At 37.6% G+C, this 5,236-nt stretch overlaps 1 long non-coding RNA gene across 1 annotated transcript; it reads left to right on the forward strand.

Moving 5' to 3' along the window:
* The first annotated feature begins 418 nt into the window (after window positions 1-418).
* Window positions 419-1,940, forward strand: LOC120113307 (uncharacterized). Its single transcript, XR_015973768.2, has 3 exons — window positions 419-505; window positions 1,344-1,399; window positions 1,857-1,940. It is a non-coding gene; the product is annotated as an uncharacterized LOC120113307 (long non-coding RNA).
* Window positions 1,941-5,236: the final 3,296 nt, after the last annotated feature.

The following is a 5,236-nucleotide window of genomic DNA, read 5'->3' on the forward strand; positions in this document are numbered from 1 at the left end:
AAGGCATTTTTTTTGGTGGTTGATGTGTTTATTCTAAAGCCTGCGGCAATGCAGCACGGTCTGGAAGGACACTGAAGTCAATTCCCTCTAAAGGAGAGAGAGGCCTGCTTGTTAGTTGTTAATGCCTTTAGTTTATAGGATTAAACAAACAATCCAACAACTCTAGTGACGAGACCCTTAAATTCCATGGAGAAAATGCTGCCCCTCTCCTTTCCATTCTGCATTTAAAAACAGACAGCCCAGTGAGATTTGCATCTCCACATATAAACAATTGCCTACTAATTCTATCACAAGGTCAGCCAACCCAAAGTTGGTTTTATTGTGGTTTTATTGTGCCCTAATGCTTAGAAAAGATTCATATCTTCTCTTTGCTCTTGGTAGGGAGGAAGAAAGACTGCGTGACTGAGATAAGGGTAGGTCATCCACACGGGTTTCATGGGGACTAAGGGATTCACTCTTCTCTTCATTCTCATCTTGGCATCGCTCATCTCAGTTTCATCTGCAGGTAGGTTTGACCGAAACCCAACGATTTCAAATATTCTCAAAACAACTGTGCTTCAATCTTCTTAGAAATATTTGGTTTAAAGCCGCCTGTTTTTCTCGAGTTCAGGAATTCTTTCTTCGAAGACGACACGCTATATTGATCTTATAATTAAACTTTTTGTCTTCGTTTTTGCAGTCCTCTTTGAATAAAAACTCTGAGGCTTACCAGATTTGTTTTTCCAACATCTAGCATATTTTGCATGCAAAACAAACTGTGTGTTAAGGTTTTAGCTTTCTCGGTAATACATGACCAGAATTCGGCAGTTATGAGCAAATATTGATGTTTCAGGCAAAAGCTCAATATCCGTTCATGAACTAACCCATGAAAAACATATATATCTTCGTTATTGATACCTATGATGAAATATCTTTTCTATAATCGTCCTGGGGTTTTCAGATCAACATCAGCAAGAAATATTGAAGTAGCTTGCTCTATGATGTGGAATAAATACTACTACTTTCGCAACTCTTCGTTATAGGATCGATGGATCCATGCTATGCTTTAGATGCAGTGCTTGACAACATCTAAATATCATATTAATGCTCTTTATTCATGACTTTATCTGCTGTTCAATATACTAGAACATTCTAAGAAACTTTGATAAGTTTCCATGCTTAATCTCCCTCTCTTCTCTCTCTCTCTCTCTCTCTCTCTCTCTCTCTCTCTCTCTCTCCGTGTATATGTTTCTTTTCTCTTGCTCTCGCTCTGAGCAGTAAACTTAAGGAAGGGAAAAAAAAAAGAGAGAATTTATATAGTTATGTTTTTCTCTTGCTTTTCTCATTAGATAATTTCTTTTCAGGTGGGCAGCGGAGGTTTTTCAATAAACATGCAGTACACATGGGATCTATGATGAAGGTGTGAAGTATCAACCAGATAAAATAAGAGTTCTTTTCTCCTATCGTTTCCCAGATTATATCAGACTCTGCTTTAGCGAGCTTAGAGCTAATTTATTAAAAAAAAAAGAGAGAATATTGAACTACAAATTAAAATGAGGATACCTATAAATTTCTTATTTCCATGCTTGTTGTGCTGCAAAAACTATAGAGTTGGTGTTTTTATCAGAACAATAATAATCATTAATCTTTAGATGGATAATCAATGTCAAGAGAAGCGAACGTGTCCTACTAGCAGATTATAGAGATTTTCTTATGAACAAGATTAAAGAGAAGATAAGAACACAATTTGTAATTCAAAAATTAAAAAATAAAAGATGGCTTAATTCATAAAATATTCTATCTTGTTCGAGTGATTTACCGAATGGACGAAATCATATCTTTTCTTATCTTTTATATATACTGATGAAGATTTTCAGTGTGTAGCAGGAGTCAGCAAAGAAGGTTGGGCACCATGAACAAGCCTTTGCTGCCCATTCCAGAGTTCTCAAAGCTAATACAAATGACTATGGAAGCTACGATCCTTCCCCATCTCTCTCCAAGCCTCCTTTCAAACTCATACCTAACTGATGTCGTTCTCCATCTCGGGCCGTGGCACTAAATAATCCAGTGTTCTACACTTTATGGGCACTTAGAAATGATAGGCACGTTTATGGTCTGAGATACATATGCTACGTAAGTAAAGAGGTATAGTATTTGTAATATAACTCCCATTATGCTGAATCGACTCATCAGGGCTTCTCCATATTACTCTAATATTGCTTGTGCATAGGAACCATGAGCCTTGACTGTGATATATTAAGCCATTCAGCTATTTGAGAAGATGAGACTTTCTATGATCTTGTGACAAATTCTGAAGTGTTTTTGGAAAATTGGATTTTTGGTGTGACTGTAAGGTAGATGTAAAATCCAAGCTTGTGAAGGAGATGAAAAATCTATTTTTATAACATCTAGGTCCCCATCACAATGAAGAGAGAAATTATACCCTGTACCATATGCACCGATGTGGCTGCTATATATGCACTACACCAATCACCGAGACGCATTCTTGTAGATCAATCATCGTGACAAACGCATGATAAATGGGATCCAAAAGAATGCGTCTTGGTGATTAGTGTGGCATAGGATACGATGAAGGGATATCATACATATGCTACATAAGTTATGCAGTGGTGTCTAAGTTTGTAAAGAGGTATAGTATTTGTAATATAACTCCCATTATGTTGAATCGACTCATCAGGTCTTCCCCATATTATTCAAGTATTGCTTGTGCATAGAAACCATGAGCCTTGACTGTCATATATTAAACCATTCAGCTATTTGAGAAGAAGACACTCTCTATGAGTCTTGCGGCAAATTTTGAAGTGCTTTCGGAAAATTGGATTGTTGGTGTGGCTGTAAGGTAGATGCAAAATCCAAGCTTGTGAAGGAGATGAAAAGGCTATTTTTATAACATTCAGGAAGAAATTATATCCTGCACCATGTGCACCTATGTGGCCATGTACTACGCCAATCACTGAGATGCGTTCATGTAGGCCAATCAACGAGACAAATGCATGATGAATGGGATCTAGAGGAGTGCATCTCGGTGATTAGTGTAGCGCACGGCCATGTGGTGCATGCAGTGCGGGATATGATGAAGGGATATCGTATATGGTTTTGGGAAAGTTGTTGGTCTGCACCTCTCTATTGTCCCAGCACACAGACCCAAACCAACTAGAGGCCTCATTCCAGCCAATAAAAACTATTCCTAGTGCGATTTTGGGTTTGGTGGTCCAAGTTTTTTTAAAAAATATAGCCCCTCGTCCAAATTCCAAATACCGAGTTTGTCCTAGCATGCAATTGTTTGCATCTAATTTAAATCCAGCGACACCAACTCATTTGCACCTCTAGTTTTAGTGCGTTACAGGAGAATGCAAGTGACCAAATAATTATTTTCAATTAATTTTTTACCTTTAAACTTGTACAGGATTTTTGTTTTTAAATCGACTGTAAACTATGGCTTCAGTCTAGGAAGCTTATGGTAGTCGTAAAATTAATATAATCTTGGAGAATATTATGATCTCATTATCACATAATTCATGATCTGCATGCTTGCTGTCCTCTTCTAGTCTGAAGCAAATTGAACCATGGCATTCAAGGTGGCTTTCTTGTAACACGACCAACTCCCAAAGATAGTGATATCCAGAATACATATTTGAAGTTGTCCATCTTTACAAGTTAACTTTATGTGCATGTAGATTTGCAGACTAAATATCACGCTCTAGAATGTACCAAACTTGAAGCAGTGATTAAAAATTACTAACTTGTAATGCAGATAGAACATATTGTCCTACCAAGAAACTCTAATGTAGGCAAAGGATAAGGAGTTCATATCACACTCTTGAATGCTAGAAAATCTAGTTAATGTTGTAATAATACCATAGAGTTGTGGGCACGCTTAGTTTCTGATTTGCGTTGCTCTTGTTTTTTAAAGTAATTTTCTACCTTCTCCTAGAAGATTTTTTGACTTCTTATAAATTTTTTAAAGTAATATTAAAGCAATGCCAAGGTAGTATTATTGATAGAATGACAAAACAAAGCAGAGTTCACTTCCATCTTCAAGAGAATCCTAAGCTTGTTACACGAGTTCACTCGATGGCCGTTATACTTGAATAAAAGCCTGTGCTTCCTTAGTGGAAGGATCGCAGCCTAATACAATTGGAGGGCCGCAAAGGAAGCTCAGGATTGCCAATCTCTCTTGCCTTTGGTTGGACAAGGATGAAAGCCCTTTAGACTTGTTCACGGTCTGGATGGCCCATCGGGCCTGGTCAAGCCCAAAGTATTTCAGACATGCTTGACTTCGGATTTTAAGCCCAGCAGATCCGGCCGGTTCAGAAAGTTTCTCTCTCCTCCGCACTAGCTAGCCGTTTGAACTCTCTCTTCCCTTGTCTCCTCTTTTCTTCCACATTCAATATTTTTTAAATAAAAAAAAAGAAAGGCCAAGCTGAAGTTTGAAGCCCGAGTAAGTACCGGACTCGAGCCGGCCCGAAGGTCGGGCCGGGCTAGGCCCGGGCCTAACTAATTTAAACATATCCTGGGCTGAGCGCCAGCTGAAGCCTGCCCACCCTATTCGATGAACAGGTCTAACATTTCTCCATAACAATAAGGAAGTGGGAGACATATTCAGGCTGAGATGTTGCACCTGTATGCTAATATAATTATCAGATGCAGAAAGCAATTTAGTGTTAAATTTCTTTATGGTTTCTCAGTTGTCTGTGATTTCCAAATATTACTTTTAAGTTTCAGAGCATCTTTATTTATAGAGAGACCAGGCTGAATATGTTTCCATGAAAATCCGTTTTGACATTAATGTGATGGTGTAGACTGCAATTCATCCTCTCACATCAATCACATGCATGAAATGGAGATGTTTTCTTCCTTCTTTTTTCTTCCGGGAAATAATTTTATTGATTTTTCTATTATGAATGAGAAAGGGTTTGTTCCATCTTGGGGTGTAGAATAATGCTAGATTCACCTGAATGCAAAGAATGAGATTTTGCCATTTTAAAACGAATCAAAAGCCATTAGTTCATAGCTTGCAGAGGAATGCAAGTCATTCATCTAGAGAATGACTGAAAAGATGTCATCTAACCAACTTGCAAGATTATTTTTCAAGTTAGCATGAAAAGTGCATTGACACATATAGGGCAGCAAGAACTTCCATTAGTTTTGGCTATTTATTTATTTATTTTTCAAAGAAAAAGGAAAGACCTTCGCTATGATTCTTGAACAATATGATTAGTTATTCATAAGAAGG

This window comes from Phoenix dactylifera, chromosome 15 (assembly GCF_051530095.1).
Source record: "Phoenix dactylifera cultivar Ajwa chromosome 15, Ajwa_hap1_PhDact_Kaust_v1.1, whole genome shotgun sequence".
NCBI classification, from domain to species: domain Eukaryota; kingdom Viridiplantae; phylum Streptophyta; class Magnoliopsida; order Arecales; family Arecaceae; genus Phoenix; species Phoenix dactylifera.